At 39.8% G+C, this 18,565-nt stretch overlaps 1 pseudogene; it reads right to left on the bottom strand.

Annotated features, from left to right (window-relative positions):
* Positions 1-1,893: 1,893 nt before the first annotated feature.
* On the bottom strand, positions 1,894-17,120 carry LOC143891212 (ABC transporter B family member 9-like; annotated as a pseudogene).
* Between the last annotated feature and the right edge of the window lie 1,445 nt (positions 17,121-18,565).

Raw genomic sequence — 18,565 nt, 5'->3', positions numbered from 1 at the left:
CTTGTTGCTAGATTGCCTTGTACAATAGTATACTGGTTAGAATTTCAGAGGATGTTTATTTTGGGGAAGAACCCTTTGGTCAGCTTTATCCTCATCTTATTGGACGGATGCATTTTTTGTAGTCTTATTATTTGATTAGAAAATACGAAACATTAGTAAGTAATACTATTTTTTTAACAATATTTTGAATACTATGAAGATGTCTGCTGAGTGGAGGAAGAGTAAATTAATACCTATTTATAAGAATAAAGGAGATATTCAGAGTTGCACCAATTATCGGGGAATTAAGCTAAAGAGTCACACCATGAAGCTTTGGGAGAGGGTAATTGAGCATAGACTAAGAAAAGAGACTAAGGTGTCAGAGAATCAATTTGGCTTCATACCCAGACGTTCGACTATGGAAGCTATCTTCTTGATTAGACGGTTAATGGAGAGATTTAGAGAAAATAAAAAGAACCTTCATATGGTTTTCATTGATTTAGAGAAAGCGTATGATAGGGTTCCCAGGAGTGTTATGTGGTGGGTCCATGAAAGGAAAAAAGTGCCTACAAAATATGTTGATATGATTAAGGATATGTACGATGGAGCAGTAACTAGTGTCAGAACCACGGATGGCACGTCTAGTGAGTTTCCAATTGCAATAGGATTGCACCAAGGATCAGTTTTAAGCCCTTATCTTTTTACGCTAGTTATGGATGAACTTACGGAGGGTATCCAAGATGAGGTACCATGGTGTATGTTATTTGTAGATGACATAGTATTAATTGACGAAACCAAAGCAGGAGTAAATGCAAAGTTAGACTTATGGAGAACTACTTTGGAATCCAAAGGTTTTAGACTGAGTAGGACTAAGAGAGAGTATATGGAGTGCAACTTTAGTAATGTAAGGATGTGTGATGATGATGTAGTAAATATGACTGGAAAGGAGGTACCTAAGAGGGATATATTTCGCTATCTTGGTTCAATTCTACGTAAGAAAGGAAAGATTGAAGAGGATGTTAACCATAGAATAAGAGCAGGTTGGCTAAAGTAGAAGCTTGCCTCAGGAGTTCTGTGCGATCGTAAAATCCCTACCAAGTTGAAGGGAAAGTTTTATAAGACAGTTGTGAGGCCAGCCATGCTGCTGTACGTCTCAGAATGTTGGGCCACTAAGAAGCAGCATGTGCATAAGATGAGTATAGCGGAGATGCGAATGCTTAGATGGATGTGTTGCCACACAAGGTTAGATCGAATTAAAAATGAAGACATCTGTAAAAAGGTGGGGTGAGGGGAACCAATTGAGGAGAAGATGAGAGAGCACCGCCTAAGATGGTTTGGGCATATCCAACGTAGGCCTTTGGATGCTCCAGTGAGAAGAAGTGACTTGTGCCAAGTTGATAGAGTAAAAAGAGGTAGGGACAGACCGAAAACACTTGGGTAGAAACAGTGAGGAAAGACTTGAGGGCTAGGAACATAACAGAGAACATGACCTTGGATAGGATAGAATAGAGGAAAATGATCCATGTAGACGAACCCAACTAGTGTCAGGAGTAGACTTAGTCATTTTGAACTGGGTAGATCCTTTCACCTTCTTCTTGAAATTTTTATAAAGGATTCATTAGCCGACCCCAACCAGGTTGGGACGAAGGCTTAGTTGAGTTGAGTTGAGTAGATACTACTATAGAAATTCCAGTAAGACTGCTGGTAAACCATGACAATATTATCTATTAAAATCCAAAATGTACTTTGCAACATAATCTGGTTGTTCTAAGTTTGGAGTCCTTTCATCACAAGAAGTGATATTGAAACTTTATTAAAAGACCAATTGTTATGCATTTTTTTCCCTGAGAGTACAAAGAGACAGGCACGTATTCAAGAAATGAGAAATCCTTCTTTCCCATCCCCTTTCTTCTTTTATGTGGAAGAGCTCATGTGAAGTGCTACTAAAGATGCATACACTCCATCTGTCACCTGCACCAAAGCCTCATGTCTTCCCTTCTCTGATATCACGCCATTCTTTAACACAGCGATCACATCAGCCCCCTTGATTGTGGAGAGGCGATGAGCGACAACTACAGTTGACCTGTTCACTATCACCCTATCTAGAGATTCTTGAACCACTCGCTCAGATTCTGCATCCAGAGCACTTGTTGCCTCGTCAAGTAGAAGGATTTTTGGGTCTTTAAATATCGCCCTCGCAATGGCTATCCGTTGTTTCTGCCCACCCGATAACTGTACTCCTCTTTCAACTACGCACGTATTGTACCCTTGTGGCAGCCCTGATATGAACCGATGGGCATTGGCGGCTTCTGCAGCTGCAATTATCTCATGCTCGGTGACCTTTCCTTCCTTCCCGTAGGCAATGTTGGCACCGATTGTTTCATTGAAAAGTACCGGCTCTTGGCTTACCAAACCCTTCTGTTGCCTTAGCCATCTTAGCTTAAACTTTTGAATTTTCACCCCATCTAGCAAAATCCGGCCCGCATCAGTATCATAGAACCTCTCTAATAAGGCGATTACCGTCGAATTCCCGCTGCCACTCTCTCCAACAAGAGCAACAGCCTGCGAAGAGAATGATCGCAAATTCATGATAAAAATCTTTAGAAGGTTTCTTTGTTACATAATCCTAGTATGGAAAGAGCTTAGAGGCAAATCCAGTGGTACCTTTCCAGAGGGGATGCTCAAACACAGGTCTCTAAAGATCTGCACATCTAGGCGACTTGGGTACTTGAAGCTGACATGTTGGAACTCCAGGTCACCCCTCACATTGGGTAATGTCATTCCCTGATCACTGCTTGTGTCAATTTTGTATTTCCTGCCAAGGATCGCAAAAATAGAAGCAGTTGAATCCTTAGCTTTGCTGGAATCTGGAGCCAGTGCACTGGTCTGAGAAACTCCACTAGCCGCCATTGTCAAAGCAAAGAAAACCTGTAATTGAAAAACCACCACTCAAGCCAAAATAAGCATGGAAAACCAGAACAAAAACCCAAATCCAAAAGAAAAAGAAGGGGAAGAAAGAAACTGGCTGCTTACTCTGAAGACCTGGGAAAATGTTGCCTTTCCATCTTCCACAAAACGTGCTCCGGAGTAAAAGCTGAGAGCATAGGTGCAGAAGAGCACAAAGAAGGAGAAGCCAAAACCAACGCCGCTAACAATTCCTTGCCGAACCCCACGTTTCATTGGGCCCTCGCATTTCTTCTTGTAAAGATCCATTACCTTTTGTTCCGCACAGAACGATGCAACTGTCCTGATACTTCCTACCGCATCATTTGCTACTTGACTAGCTTCTTCGTGCATCACCTGCAACCGACAACATCATTATCTTAATCAAATATTGCGTGCTTAATATGCACATTTTATCTTGTGCCATATAAGTGTTATTACATAGTCCATCAAGATCAATCCCATAGCAATTATATTGCAATGGCATAGTTAGCAGGTTGGGAAACAAATTTCCGAAAGTAAATGTGAAACGGAAGCGGGAAACGTAGAGAAAAATAGAGGCGAAGCGAGAAACGGGTTCTTGGCCACTTTGGCCTGTTTAGATTAACCCCAAGTGCATTGATTATGACCTATATATTGTGCATTTTATGCTAAGATTGACCCCAAGTGTTCAGTTGATTGAACTCTGTGGTTCTTGGCCACATTTGGCCTGCAATATGTGTCAGTACCCTGGAAGACAATGACATGAAGCAACATTAGACTTGTATGAAGGAACCAACCTTAGCATCAGCACTGAACCCTCTAAGAAACTTCATCTGAACATATCCTTGCAAACCCACCAAAGGTAGTAGGACCAAAATTATAAGCGCCAATCTCCAGTTAGCTACCTTGGCTATCACAAGTCCTGCAGTGATTGTTGCTATATTCTGTACCATAAGAGCCAAAGCATCTCCTACAAGGCTTCACACAGTTGAAGCATCAGCCGATAACCTTGCACCAATTGCCCCACTGAATTGAAACCAGAATTCACAGTTAGAAAGCCTCATAGATGTGGCCAAGTGGATTGTAGTGTATGAAGAACAAACCTTGAATTTTCAGGCTCGTCGAACCAACTGATTTCTTGGTGCACCACCCTCTCAAATGACAAAGAGCGGATACGTTGGATGAGCTTAGCCCCAGCAACTCCAAATAGAAAATGTTGCATTGGCAGTGCAGCCATAGAAATGGCCCCTAGACCCACAAATGTCACTGCCCAAAACCTAGCATCTTTCCGAAGCTCGTGCGGTGGCTCGTAGAAGATTTTGATGACGCTTGAAAGAAAGACTGCGAATACAGGGAAAATCATTCCATTTACAGCTGCAGCAATGGACCCAAGCAGTAAAATTGGAAGCTCTGGCTTGTTAAGGTAGGCTAGACTTTTGATTGAAACATCTCGTCGGGTTTTGTCATATCCATCGCCTCGTTTTTTACCTTCATCTCCTACATGGCCATCCTCTTGAAAGCTTATGACACCAGGTGAGCCCGAGGAGGCCAAGAAAGAGTGTCTACTGCTTCCCCTTCCTGAGAAACATCTGCTTACGGATCTCCTTAGAGACAACCTCTGGCTTCCAGATCTGCCCATTGCCTTACCGGTATCAAAGCTTAAATCGACCTTATCCGGGTCGATAGAGGGTACTTCTTCTGGTTGGTTATTCACCTCCTGTAGACGTATGAGCTGAGAGTAAGCCCCATCAGGATCCTTGATCAACTCCGAATGAGAACCTAATGGAAGGGACAATAAAGTAAAATGCGAATATAAATGTTAGACCGCATTAAATGAACTCCTCTCTGTTTGTTTTGAGAGCAGAAATGTATAACCTTGCTCCACAATTCTCCCTTGATGCACAACTGCTATTGTGTCGGCATTCCTCAACGTGTTCAAACGATGGGCAACAACCACAGTGGTCCTGTTAAACATAATCCTCAAAAGAGCGTCTTGAATTATGCTCTGAGATTCAGCATCCAATGCGCTCATTGCTTCATCAAGAAGTAGGATCGTGGGGTTCTTCAGAATTGCCCTTGCAATTGCAATCCTTTGTTTCTGTCCACCAGACAGTTGTGTGACTTGTGTCCCATGCTCGCCGACCATCGTGTCAAGGCCCCGTAGATCACAAGGTCTAATTGGTCAATAATTACGAAATCCATTTAACCTCTATTTGATAGAACAACAAATTCACTGAAAGAAGATTGTGGAGGTGAATTAACTTTGGCAGTTTATCTATGAACTTAGCAACATTAGCAAGCTCTGTGGCTGTTCTGATTTCTTCTAGTGTTGCACCTGCTTTTCCATAAGCAATGTTCTCTTTTATGCTAGTCATAAATAAGATAGGCTCTTGGCTAACAAGACCAATTTTCTCCCTGATCCACCCGAGCCACAGCTTCTTCAAGTCTACACCATCTATAAGCACTTCACCAGCGTGGGGATCGTATAATCTCTGTACTAAGCTAATCACTGTCGACTTTCCACTGCCAATCTCCCCAACTAAAGCCGCAGTTGTGCCATTTGGAACATGAACTGAGAAACCGGAAAACACTGGAACATCGGGCCTTGCCGGGTAGCTAAAGTACACGTCTCTAGGTTCGATTTCACCCATGATGTCTTCCAATATAATCCCGCTCGTGTCATAGGCATCGATCTTTGGTTTCTGTTCAATGGTCTCAAACATCTTGTAAGCTGCAGCTTGCCCTGCTGCAAATGCATTCAAGGAAGGTGATGCCTGGCCTAGAGACCTGGTTCACCACATGATTTCTGTTAGATTTCTTCATGATGGAGTGGATGGTGGAAGAGAAGATGAGAGGAGACGAGAAGAGAGAGGGAGAATGGCATGAAATGGAGAAGCAAAAAATTGCGTCCCCCCCGCCCCCCAACTCACACACACACACACACACGATTTCACCTGTATATTAAATATAATACAAATGACCAATTTGCCCTTAAGTGGCGTGAATACATTTAACAATTTCAAGAGACCAAGCAAAGGTGAAAACAGATAGAATTATCAACTTGGCGTTGTGTTATTCGGACTTACGTTCCTCCAGTCGTGATGGCTATTATGACATTGATGACTTCTCCGCCATTGTACCCTTGTTCAATATCAACTTAGCGCCATACCACACGGCTAATCCATAGCTGCTAAATATGATTAACAGAATAGTACCGATCCCTAATCCAGTGGCCACCCCTTGTTGGACGGCAGATGCATAAGCTTTTTTGAGAGAGAGGTTATATTTTGGTATAGCCTGCTTCTCCCCAGTGAAGGATACAACCTTGCAAGTGTGCGTGAGAGGAAATCAGTACAATTCTGTCTCACTGAACCGAGAATGCAAAAAAGATAGAATTCTAACAAGTGCAACACTTCTTATAGAGCGTCTGTTGTGGTTCTAATGGATCCAATTGTTTGTTCTACGAAAGTTCCTGCTTCTGCACATGCTATCTGTCCGCGACTTGACATTTTTGTTGTGAGTAATGTTATAGTCGCAAAGGAGATGACCAAAGGTGGAATACATGACAACATTACAAGTGAGAGAAGCCGTCCTAACGCAACCACAAAGCCCCCCCCGCGCCCCCCCCCCCCCCCCCCCAAACTCACACACACACGATTTCACCTGTATATTAAATATAATACAAATGACCAATTTGCCCTTAAGTGGCGTGAATACATTTAACAATTTCAAGAGACCAAGCAAAGGTGAAAACAGATAGAATTATCAACTTGGCGTTGTGTTATTCGGACTTACGTTCCTCCAGTCGTGATGGCTATTATGACATTGATGACTTCTCCGCCATTGTACCCTTTTTCAATATCAACTTAGCGCCATACCACACAGCTAATCCATAGCTGCTAAATATGATTGACAGAATAGTACCGATCCCTAACCCAGTGGCCAACCCTTGTTGGCGGCAGATGCATAAGCTTTTTTGAGAGAGAGGTTATATTTTGGTATAGCCTACTTCTCCCCGGTGAAGGATATTGTTGACTTTCCTTGTGAAAAAAAAAGGAGAAAGTTTTAGTAATTCAAAATTACAAAAAGGGGATTCTTTTTGTCTTTTGTGGTTTGTCTTTTAGGACTTACTTTATGATTTTGAATGTTTCTACCAAAATTTGAACTTCCCTCAAAAAGGGCTAAAGTCTTGTGAAAACTTTTAGTCCAAGATGGGAAGTTCATGGGGAAGAGAGTGGCCATATATATTCTTTCACTCTATTTATCTTGTGAATGAGAAAGAAGAAAAAGGGGGTTCCTCGCGCATGAGCCGACGGGTGGCCCGGTGGGCTAGACCATACCACACACGCACGCCGCCCGGCCGGGCCGGGCCTGGTGCGCGCGTTGGTCCAAAGCCTTTTTACTTTTCTTTTATTTCTTTCTTCTCATTTGTTAATTATTTTACCATTTTTATCATGACTTGTTACCGTTTTAGATACGGTGTAATCATGTTTTGTAACCGCCCAATTAATTTTCGTTAATTTCTACCCGTTGGGAAACGTCTTAAAACGTGTCCCTTAATTATGTTAATTATGGACGAGTCTTTTGGAAGTTTATAAAATCGTCCTTTGGAAAGAGGGATAACTAAGGAAAAAATTCTTCTCTGGAATTTTTCTTCCTCTCTTCTGCATCTGTGCTTTTGAACAATTTCTATTAATTTTTCAACTCTGATCAAGGCTACAAAACCGTGTTCGCAAGGCATCTGGGTAGCGTGAGTGCACACCTCCTGGAGCGGAGTTGTTGTATCCTGGAGACATACGCCAAAACACCCAATCTGCACCATGATTCATCGTATGTGGGGGCGATACTTGTCTCAAGGACAGCGAATTTAGATTCGTGCCTCGACTCACCGATAAGTTCCACTAACTTTTGTTTTGCTGCTGTTTTAGTTCTATAGATCACATTTTATTGCATTGCTTATACATCTGCCATATTATCAGATTCATTGGAAGAAAGGTATAATCCGAAATTTTCGAAATTCCTTATTAACAAGATAACAATCTTGAGACAAGTATCGTGATTTTATCAAAGGGATATTTCAGATTATAGACTTATGGCTTCGACTAACGTTGAAAGACAAGAAAAGTTTGATGGATCTGACTTTAAGAGATGGCAACAGAAACTGAGATTCTTTCTTGCTACTTTAGAACTGGAATATGTTTTATCTGTTGTGGTTAATATTGCTGAAGAAAATGAACCTGCTAGATCTCATGTTTCTAATAAATGGAAAAGAGATGATTATATGTGCAAGGGACATATTTTGAATGCTTTAGTAACAAATTATATGATGTTTACTGTGGTGTTGAATCTGCTAAAGAACTTTGGGAAACTTTAGAGAAGAAATATCTAGTAGAGGCTGCAGGATCAAAGAAACATGTCATATGGAAATATTTCCGATTTATGACGGTGGATGGGAAATCCGTAATGGATCAAGTAAATGAAGTACAATTGATAGTGGCTGAAATCCTATCTAAGGGGATAAAGATAGATGAGGAGTTTCAAGTAGCCGCTATAATTGATAAGTTACCACCATCATGGGAGAAATATCAAAACACTCTCTTGCATGATAGAAATGACATGTCTCTTCAGGATCTGTTTGTTTATTTGAGAACTGAAGAAGAAACCTCTCTAGGAAAACACCTCATAGAAATTCTGACTATGTGTCCAAGGTCAATCTCACAGAATCTAAGTCTGATAATAAAGCCAAAATAAGAAGGATGGTAAATTTAAGAAAAACACCAAGAACTTTAAGAAAAAGAAAGGTGATTGCTTCATTTGTGGGAAGCCAGGTCACTACGCCAAGGATTGCAAAAAGAAGAAAGGGAAAAATGTTTCTAATGTGAATATTACAGAGTCCAAGCAACCCAAAACTCATGTGTCAGAAGAACAATATCTCTCTACTGTGGTTTCTGAGGTGAACCTAGTGAGCAATATGAAGGACTGGTGGGCGGACACTGGAGCCACAAGACACATCTGCAAAGATAGGAGCGCTTTCATTTCCTATGATTCAGGGGCAGATGGAGAGCAGCTTTTTATGGGGAATTCTTCCTCCTCGGTTATTGCTGGAAAATGGACGGTCGTCCTAAAGCTCACATTTGGGAGAATTCTAAAGCTGAAAGATGTCCTTCATATACCAGACATTCGAAAGAATCTTGTGTCAGGTTCACTTCTAGTCAAGAAAGGCTTCAAAATGGTGTTGAGGCAGATAAGGTTGTCTTAACTTTGAATGGGTCTTTTGTGGGGAAAGGGTACGCTTGTGAAGGACTTTTTAAACTCAATGTAATTGTAAATGAAATGAATAAAGCTTCTTCTTCTGCTTACATTGTAGATTCTTTGGATGTTTGGCGTGGTAGACTAGGTCATGTGAATTTTTATTCTTTAAAGAAAATAATTAACTTAGGTTTAATACCTAGTGCTGAACGCAGTTCAAATAACAAATGTGAAGTTTGTGTTCAATCCAAATACACTAGGAAACCATTCCATAAGATAGAAAGGCAATTAGAAATTTTAGGTCTCATTCATAGTGATGTTTGTGAATTAAATAGCACATTAACTAGAGGTGGTAAAAGGTACTTCATAACATTCATAGATGATTATTCTAGGTTTTGCACAGTGTACCTTATGAGATATAAGGATGAATCTTTTGGAAAATTCATTACATATAAAACTGAGGTTGAAAACCAATTAGGACATAAGATAAAAATCTTAAGGTCTGATAGAGGAGGTGAATACACCTCAAACGAATTTAGTGAATACTGTGAAATTCATGGAATAATTCATCAAGTGACTGCACCTTATTCTCCACAACAGAATGGTGTGACAGAAAGGAAAAATAGACCTCTAGTTGAAATGGTTAATGCAATGCTAGGAAGTTCTGGTTTACCTCAAAATCTTTGGGGAGAGGCTATACTCTCTGCATGCTATATTCTTAATAAAATACCATATTCAGATTCTGGTAAAACTCCATATGAGTTATGGAAAAATAGAAAGCCTAGTTATAAATACATTAAAGTGTGGGGGTGCTTAGCCAAGGTGGCAGTACCTGGACCTAAGAAATCTAAACTAGGTTCTAAGACTACTGACTGTGCATTTATTGGTTATGCACAGAACAATAGTGCTTATAGGTTCTTAGTAGTTAGATCTCAAAATAGTGAGATTCAATCTAACAATATTATAGAGTCTAGAGAAGCTGAGTTTTTTGAAAACATATTTCCTTGTTTCAATAGACATACTAGTGATGTTTTAAAGAGACCTTTGGTGTCAGATTCTAGTGATAATGATGCTTCTGAAAAGGTGTTGGAACTTAGAAGAAGTAAGAGAGCCAGAATTGAAACTAGCTTTGGTCCTGATTTTATTTCATAACTTGTAGAAGGTGATCCGTTAACTTATAAGGAAGCTATATCTTCTCCTGATGCATCTTTTTGGAAAGATGCAATTAAATATGAAATTAAATCAATTATGTTTAACAACACATGGATATTGACTGATCTACCTCCTGGTTGTAAACCACTTGGTTGCAAGTGGATCTTTAAAAAGAAACTAAAGACAGACGGAACAGTAGACAAATTTAAAGCTAGATTGGTAGCTAAAGGTTTTAAACAAAAGGAAGGTATTGATTTCTTTGATACATATTCACCTGTAACTAGAATTACCACCATTAGAGTTTTGATTGCTATAGCAGCAATTCATAATTTGGAAATCCATCAGACAGATGTAAAAACAGCTTTTCTAAATGGTGAATTAGATGAAGAAATCTATATGGATCAACCTGACGGCTTTGTAATTCAAGGCCAAGAACATAAGGTGTGTAAACTGGTAAAATCGTTGTATGGTTTAAAACAAGCTCCAAAACAATGGCATGAGAAATTTGATAGTGTAATGCTATCAAATGGATTCATAATTAATGAGTCGGATAAATGTGTTTACAGTAAATTTAATGGAAACATAGGTGTGATTGTGTGTCTGTATGTAGATGATATGTTGATCATCGGAACATACATTAAAGTTATTAAAGAAACCAAAAAGTTTTTGTCAACTAATTTTGATATGAAAGATTTGAGTAAGGCTGATGTTATCCTGGGTATTAAAATTAAAAGAAAACCAGATGGAATTTTTTTAACCCAATCTCACTATGTGGAAAAAATACTCCAAAAGTTTAACCAGTTTGACTATAAACCAATGTCTACGCCTTATGATTCAAATCTAAGATTGTGTAAGAATAAAGGAGATGGTGTTAACCAACTAGAATACTCTAGAATAATTGGGAGTCTCATGTACTTAATGAACTGCACCAGGCCGGATATAGCCTATGCAGTGGGGAGACTTAGTAGTTATACCAGTAACCCTGGTCATGAGCATTGGGATGCTCTGATTAGAGTAATGAGGTATCTTAAGGGTACTATTAATCTTGGTTTACATTTTTTTAAATATCCAGCTATATTAGAGGGGTACAGTAATGCTAATTGGGCGTCAGGGTTGGAAACAAAGTCTAGAAGTGGATATGTCTTCACTTTTGGGAGAGCCGCAGTGTCTTGGAAGTCTACCAACCAGACATGCATTGCCAGATCCACTATGGAATCTGAATTCATTGCTTTAGAGAAAGCAAGTGAGGAAGCCGAATGGCTTAGAAATCTTCTTATGGATATTCCTTTATGGAATAAGCCGGTACCGGGTGTTGTGATTCACTGTGATTGCAAGGCTTCCATTGGAAGGGCAAAAAACAATGTATACAATGGGAAATCCCGACACATTCGTCGGAGGCATAACTCCATAAGACAACTGTTGAAAAATGGAGTGATCACAATTGACTTTGTGAGGTCAGAAGATAATATATCAGATTGTCTGACAAAAGGACTAAGTAAAAACTTGGTCTTAAGCACATCGAGGGGGATGGGGCTGAGGCCCATGTATTGAATCACCTGTAATGGTAACCCAACCTAACTGACTGGAGATCCAAAGAAGTAGGCTCAATAGGAACAACAAGTTACTTGAGTGGTTTGTTTTGCACCTTGTTAAAGTGATATGAATTCGCTAAACCTATCCCTATGGTGTGCGTGGGTGCAACCTGTAACGAAAAGAGGATGAGTTATTATAACTCTTAATGATATCTATAGCTGAATCTTTAGTGGGGTGCGAAATTACAGGGCACTCTTGATAGATACACGTATGTGAGTGTGAAGTGTGGCCGCTTCTATGAGAATTTGGGCTGATTCTCTAGAGCACCCATGAAACAGGATCGAGCACATGGCCAAAAAGTGCTACACCGAGAATACATTTATGTTTGAATTCGTTGTGTGTGTGATATGTTGTCTAAGTTTATCACTCAAAGTTCTTGGTTCAAGACTTTAGTTCACCAAGTGCTTGGTAAACTCGATATATTTACACTAGGTCTAGGTTCAAGTCCAAAAGACACCTATACCGATGCATAACTTATTCTCTTGCCTTGATCAGAGTTTCTTTTTAATGATTTTGTTTCTTTGGTATAATTTTGAATTTGTGGGGGATTGTTGACTTTCCTTGTGAAAAAAAAGGAGAAAGTTTTAGTAATTCAAAATTACAAAAAGGGGATTCTTTTTGTCTTTTGTGGTTTGTCTTTTATGACATACTTTATGATTTTGAATGTTTCTACCAAAATTTGAACTTCCCTAAAAAAGGGCTAAAGTCTTGTGAAAACTTTTAGTCCAAGATGGGAAGTTCATGGGGAAGAGAGTGGCCATATATATTCTTTCACTCTCTTTATCTTGTGAATGAGAAAGAAGAAAAAGGGGGTTCCTCGCGCATGAGCCGACGGGTGGCCCGGTGGGCTAGACCATACCACACACGCGCGCCGCCCGGCCAGGCCGGGCCTGGCGCGCCCGTGTGTCCAAAGCCTTTTTACTTTTCTTTTATTTCTTTCTTCTCATTTGTTAATTATTTTACCATTTTTATCATGACTTATTACCGTTTTAGATACGGTGTAATCATGTTTTGTAACCGCCCACTTAATTTTTGTTAATTTCTACCCGTTGGGAAACGTCTTAAAACATGTCCCTTAATTATGTTAATTATGGACGAGTCTTTTGGAAGTTTATAAAATCGTCCTTTGGAAAGAGGGATAACTATGGAAAAAATTCTTCTCTGGAATTTTTCTTCCTCTCTTCTGCGTCTGTGCTTTTGAACAATTTCTATTAATTTTTCAACTCTGATCAAGGCTACATAACCGTGTTCGCAAGGCATCTGGGTAGGGTGAGTGCACACCTCCTGGAGCGGAGTTGTTGTATCCTGGAGACATACACCAAAACACCCAATCTGCACCACGATTCGTCGTATGTGGGGGCGATACTTGTCTCAAGGACAGCGAATTTAGATTCGTGCCTCGACTCACCGATAAGTTCCACTAACTTTTGTTTTGCTGCTGTTTTAGTTCTATAGATCACATTTTATTGCATTGCTTATATATCTGCCATATTATTAGATTCATCGGAAGAAAGGTATAATCCGAAATTTCCCAAATTCCTTATTAACAAGATAACTAGATACAACCTTGCAAGTGTACATGAGAGGAAATCAGTACAACTCTGTCTCACTGAACCGAGAATGCAAAAAAAGATAGAATTCTAACAAGTGCAACACTTCTTATAGAGAGTCTATTACCGTTCTAATGGATCCAATTGTTTGTTCTACGAAAGTTCCTGCTTCTGCACATGCTATCTGTCCGCGACTTGACATTTTTGTTGTGAGTATTGTTATAGTCACAAAGGAGATGACCAAAGGTGGAATACATGAGAGAAGCCATCCTTTTACAAATGCAACCACAAAGCCACCAAAGAATGTTGAAACAAGCTGTGTGAACTTCCCAACCTGAGAAAAAAAAACGTTACCAGCAAAAGCACACACTTTAGAAGAAAGCTTCTTAGCCATGAGCTGAAAATGAGTTGAGGATTGGTACTACTATGTGTCAATCTTCCCATGTGGTAATTGATAACAACAAAACAAGTGCGAACTGATGAAGACATCAATATCATGGACATGGATTTCAATAGAGCTTGTGTTATCTCTAACATGTAGGCTATCATTCAAGTGTTGCAGGACTTTTATTCAATAAAATCGGCCTGTGATTTCTCTTTAACATTGTCTTAGTGACTAAAAACATCTCACCTTTTCGCCCATGGCATCTTGAATGAGCATTGTGTCACCAGACATCCTCCCGACAACTTCTCCGGTGGAGGTTTCCTTGTCAAAGAATGCAATATCCTGCCTCAGAATGGTTTTCAGGTACAGACCTCGAATGCAAGTGGCCTGTCTTTCCCCTGTTACCATCCAGCTTGACACCTCTGCCCATGGACAAACAGTGTGATGCAGATAATAGGCCAACAAGTGGCATATTTGCCCATTAGGATTTATATTTCCATGTTATTTAGTTGAGGAATTTATTTTCATGTTATTTAGATTCTAGGATATTTATTTCCATGTTTTTAGTTGTTAGGACTTTTGTTTTCTGTGGAATTTTATTTCCATCCCATTGCCTATATATAGGCCTAATTGTATTAGGGATATTAACTTTGATGATTAATTGAAATGAGATCTTCTCCCGCAGAATTCTTTCCTCCCCTATTATTCTACTTCTCTTCTTCTATTCTTCCCTCTCTTCTCATCTCCTCCGATTCTCTTCTATTCTTCTCCTTCCCCTATTCCTCTTCTCTTCTTCCCTTAATTCTTTTTCTCTTCTTCTCCTCTCTCTTAAAACTTTTGAAGTGAGAGGGTTATTTTCCTCAAGGTGTGTAGAATTGCTCATTATTGGCTCTATTTCAATGCATAAAATTTGTTTTATGCCCATTTTACATCGAAAGAAACAGGTCCTGAACGTAAAATGGCATAAAACAAAATTTACCCTGATATTTATGTGGAAAAATGGGTTTAAGATTTGTTTTACGCTCATTTTGAGTGAAATGAAATGGAGCCAATGTAAAATATGGGGTTATTTTTGTTTTTTTTGAAGTTGAATAAGAGAGGGAAAAACAGAGGAAAGCATTAGCAATTGAAAAGGCTTATAAACAAACAGTGCCGGGCTCAAGGAATTGAAAAGGCTTTAGAAACAAAATATTTACACTTACGTAGGAATGAGGCAACACCAGAGCCAACAGCCAAGTACACATATTTAAGAGCTACCTGGAAACACATACCACCAAACCAAAATTCTGATCACTTAATACCCACAGTATCTTCAGAACATCAACATTGCAAGCAAAACAAAACAAATAAAAATGAGGGGAATGATATTTGCACTCCCTTTCCTAGCAATTACACCTTTAAGGGCCTGTTTAGTTGCGCGCAGGAAACGGAAAGGAAAAGGAAATGACGTGGCAGAAGGAAACGGAAAGGAAAAGAAACTGCTAAGAAAGCAGTAGGAGTGCGCATTCAGTTGCCAGGAAACGGAAAAGAAACAGTAAAAAAATAACAGGAATGTGCATTCAGTTGCTAGGGAAACAGAAAAGAAACAGCACATAATATGTTCTTTACCACATATAAAGCAATTTATGTCCCCTAAGCCTACCAAATAGTTCACTAATACAAATAAATACTCAAAAAAACTTAAGAAGCAGATTTTAAAAGCAATATAATTGAACCAACAAGAAAGAGGGAAACCCATGGTAACACCCTATGTGGCACCGCCTCTACCCTTTGCACCTCCTCAACCCTTTCGCTGCTCTGATACCTGGTTCTCTCCAAATATGCGTCTAGCTATGACTGAGCCTCCGCCAACGTCCCAAATGAGCGTAGCATGCTCCGCTAAATTTGTCAACTTGCTCATGGCACTCTGGCCAAGTGTAGTAAATCCCAGGCATCCTGCCATTAAAGACAACATAGTACTTCTGCTTCCCCATACTCACCTAACAAAAAGACAACATATCACATGATGAAAAGATGTCAAAGCATCATCCAAATGTCAAAATAGAAAATATGCACCGCCTGCCATTAACCGCCATCCAAATGTCAAAGATCATTACAGATAAAAATAACTACCTCCATAACTACCAACATCCAAAATAAAAGCTACCACCATAACTATCAACATTCAAAATAAATAACCACCATCCAAAATAAAACAAAGACTGTAAAGTTCATATAACGGTAACCACTACCATAACCACCACCCAAAAAATGCCACAAAAGCATTGTTCATATAACAGTAACTACCACAATAACCACCTTCAATCATCCATCTATTGCCTGATGAAACGAGCCATCTTCCTTCGGATGTACGACCTCCTCTCCTCCTCCTCGTACATGATGGAAAGATGCGCCTGAGATGGATTTACTATGAGGTACTACGTGGTCCATAACAAGATATCCTGCGAAAAACCCCCAACCCCTCTAACAGCTTCGGAAAGCTGTGCAAGGTAAGCAGGGGCACGTGCACCTGTGAGGGCATCGGCAACCTTGTCTATGCTTGTTGAGAGACGCGACATACTGTCCAAATGTGCCCCACCCTGGCGAGTCCTCTGTCGTCTGGTACCAGCCCGTCTTAAGGGAGATGTCTCACTACCACCATTAGTGGGATTTGCTTCTAGAGATGGTCGATGGTGAGACATGGGGGTATGGCCATCTGCAAAGTCATACCCAATGTCATCAAGACTGACTGGCTGCGAACTTGCTATGCTTGGATTCTCATGCGTCCTAGACCCGGCCCCTTTCGCGAACTCATCTCCAAAGATTTTGCACATATCGTCATGCAAAACATGATGGGTAGTGAAGTGTTTCTTATGTTTTGTATTAGCCCGTGATAATGAGCATAAAAAATAAGAAGATATTGGATATGGTATTACTATAAGAAGATTGTATTTTGAAGAAGTGTTTCTTACAACGACGTAGTGATCGTAGACCTCTTTCTCGCAGGTGACCATTTTGGTGTCATTGTCCCAACCAAAACCGCTTCTACTGAGGATGATGCAAACATTCTTGTATGTTTCTTTCATAGTCTTGATGCGGTTTTTTATGTGCTCCTTATTGAGTTGGAGGTTGAAAAAGGCATTCATTGCAGTGGCTGCAGCTACATAAGCATGATCCTTAAAATCATGTGGGATTTTGTACCCTTCTGCGATTTGAACTAGAAGGGTATCTACAAGCACCTTGTCCATTTGGCCATTCCAAATGATATTCTTCCCCCTCTTCTGGGAGGTTTGTGGCGCAGTTGTCATTCTGATTCAATATGAACATATATGTTTGTTAGGAGTCATACATCTATATAATAACCTGAGATGTATAACAACTTGAATAAACACACATACAACCATCAAAACATAACAAAGTTACAACATACATCATCCAAGCATAAAAAGATACAACATACATCATCCAAAACAATTAGCTACTATCTTCCTTCAAAATTTTAATCCATCACACTAATAACAACAGAGTTACTTGAATAAACACACATACAACCATCAGAACATAACAAAGTTACTCGAAACAGTAAAAGAGTCATACAACCAATAAAACATAACAAAATTACTCTAACCATATATGGAGTGAAACTATAATCTCCTAACGTCAATGATGTCTACTGAAATCATTCCACATCTATGTGGTAAGCGTGTTTCTAATTTCCTCTCCTGCTCTTTTGTCATCATCCCTTGATTGAGGAGAATCTCGTGGTATGTCCTCATCTTCCACAGTTTGTAGCAAGAGTTGTCTAGCTAGAAAGTTGTCCACATCTTCTAGTATTGAATCATTAGGCATGAAACGCCGAATATGATTATGGATGCAACAACATGCCAAGAAGATGTCAATCTGCTTCTAGTTATTGTACATTGGTTATTCATTAAGAATATTAAAACGCTTCTTCAAGATGCCAAATGTTCACTCAATGACATTTCGACAGGACGAGTGTCTATGATTGAACAACTCATTACTAGTCCGTGGACGCCGCCCGCTCCACTCACTTAGGTGCTATGTGGTCTTACGATGTTGGGTAATGAAATGTCATAAGAGAGGGTACCCGCCATCGGCGAGGTAAAACTTTCCTATAAATAAAAAAGATTCTATATCTAGTAATAAGTGGGAACTTGTTTAGTACAATACAACTATGTCATATACAATGTACCTGGAATAAGTGGAATCTTGTCAGCCCTTGTTAATGCATCCGCTAACACCCTCGAGTCGGAAGCCGAACCCTCCCATCCGGCTAGGATATATGTGAATTTTAGGTCAAAGTCACAGGTCGCCAAAATATTTTGAGCTATAAAATGCTTATGACAAAAGTAGGCAGGTTTTTCTTCAATACGTACTTTAGCACGTATGTATGTCCCGTCTATTGCACTGATGCAATCCTTGAAATATGGCATCCACCTTGGATTCCCCTCAATCTGCGATGGTATCTCACCTGTCGGTGGTTTGATGAAGAAATCTTGCATACCCAAAATTGCTTTTAGTACTTTGTTGAAATACGTCGAAACAGTTGCCCCTGAATGTCTAGCACATGCTCTAATAGTCCTAACCCTCTGATTATGTGCCACAATATGCAAGAAGATGGCAACTTGCTCCTCGACCTTACAATGGATTGTATCTTCTAGGGTTCCCGCCCGTTTAAATATTTTAACAAATTGACGAAAGCAGCTGACGTTCATCCGTAGCAAGTTATGAC

The sequence above is a fragment of the Tasmannia lanceolata genome, unplaced genomic scaffold, assembly GCF_043159265.1.
Source record: "Tasmannia lanceolata isolate RefF3 unplaced genomic scaffold, GAP_Taslan_0.1 ptg000013l, whole genome shotgun sequence".
In the NCBI taxonomy this organism is placed as follows: domain Eukaryota; kingdom Viridiplantae; phylum Streptophyta; class Magnoliopsida; order Canellales; family Winteraceae; genus Tasmannia; species Tasmannia lanceolata.
The sequence above is the reverse complement of the archived record's forward strand: the minus strand, read 5'-3'. Positions and strand labels throughout refer to the sequence as shown.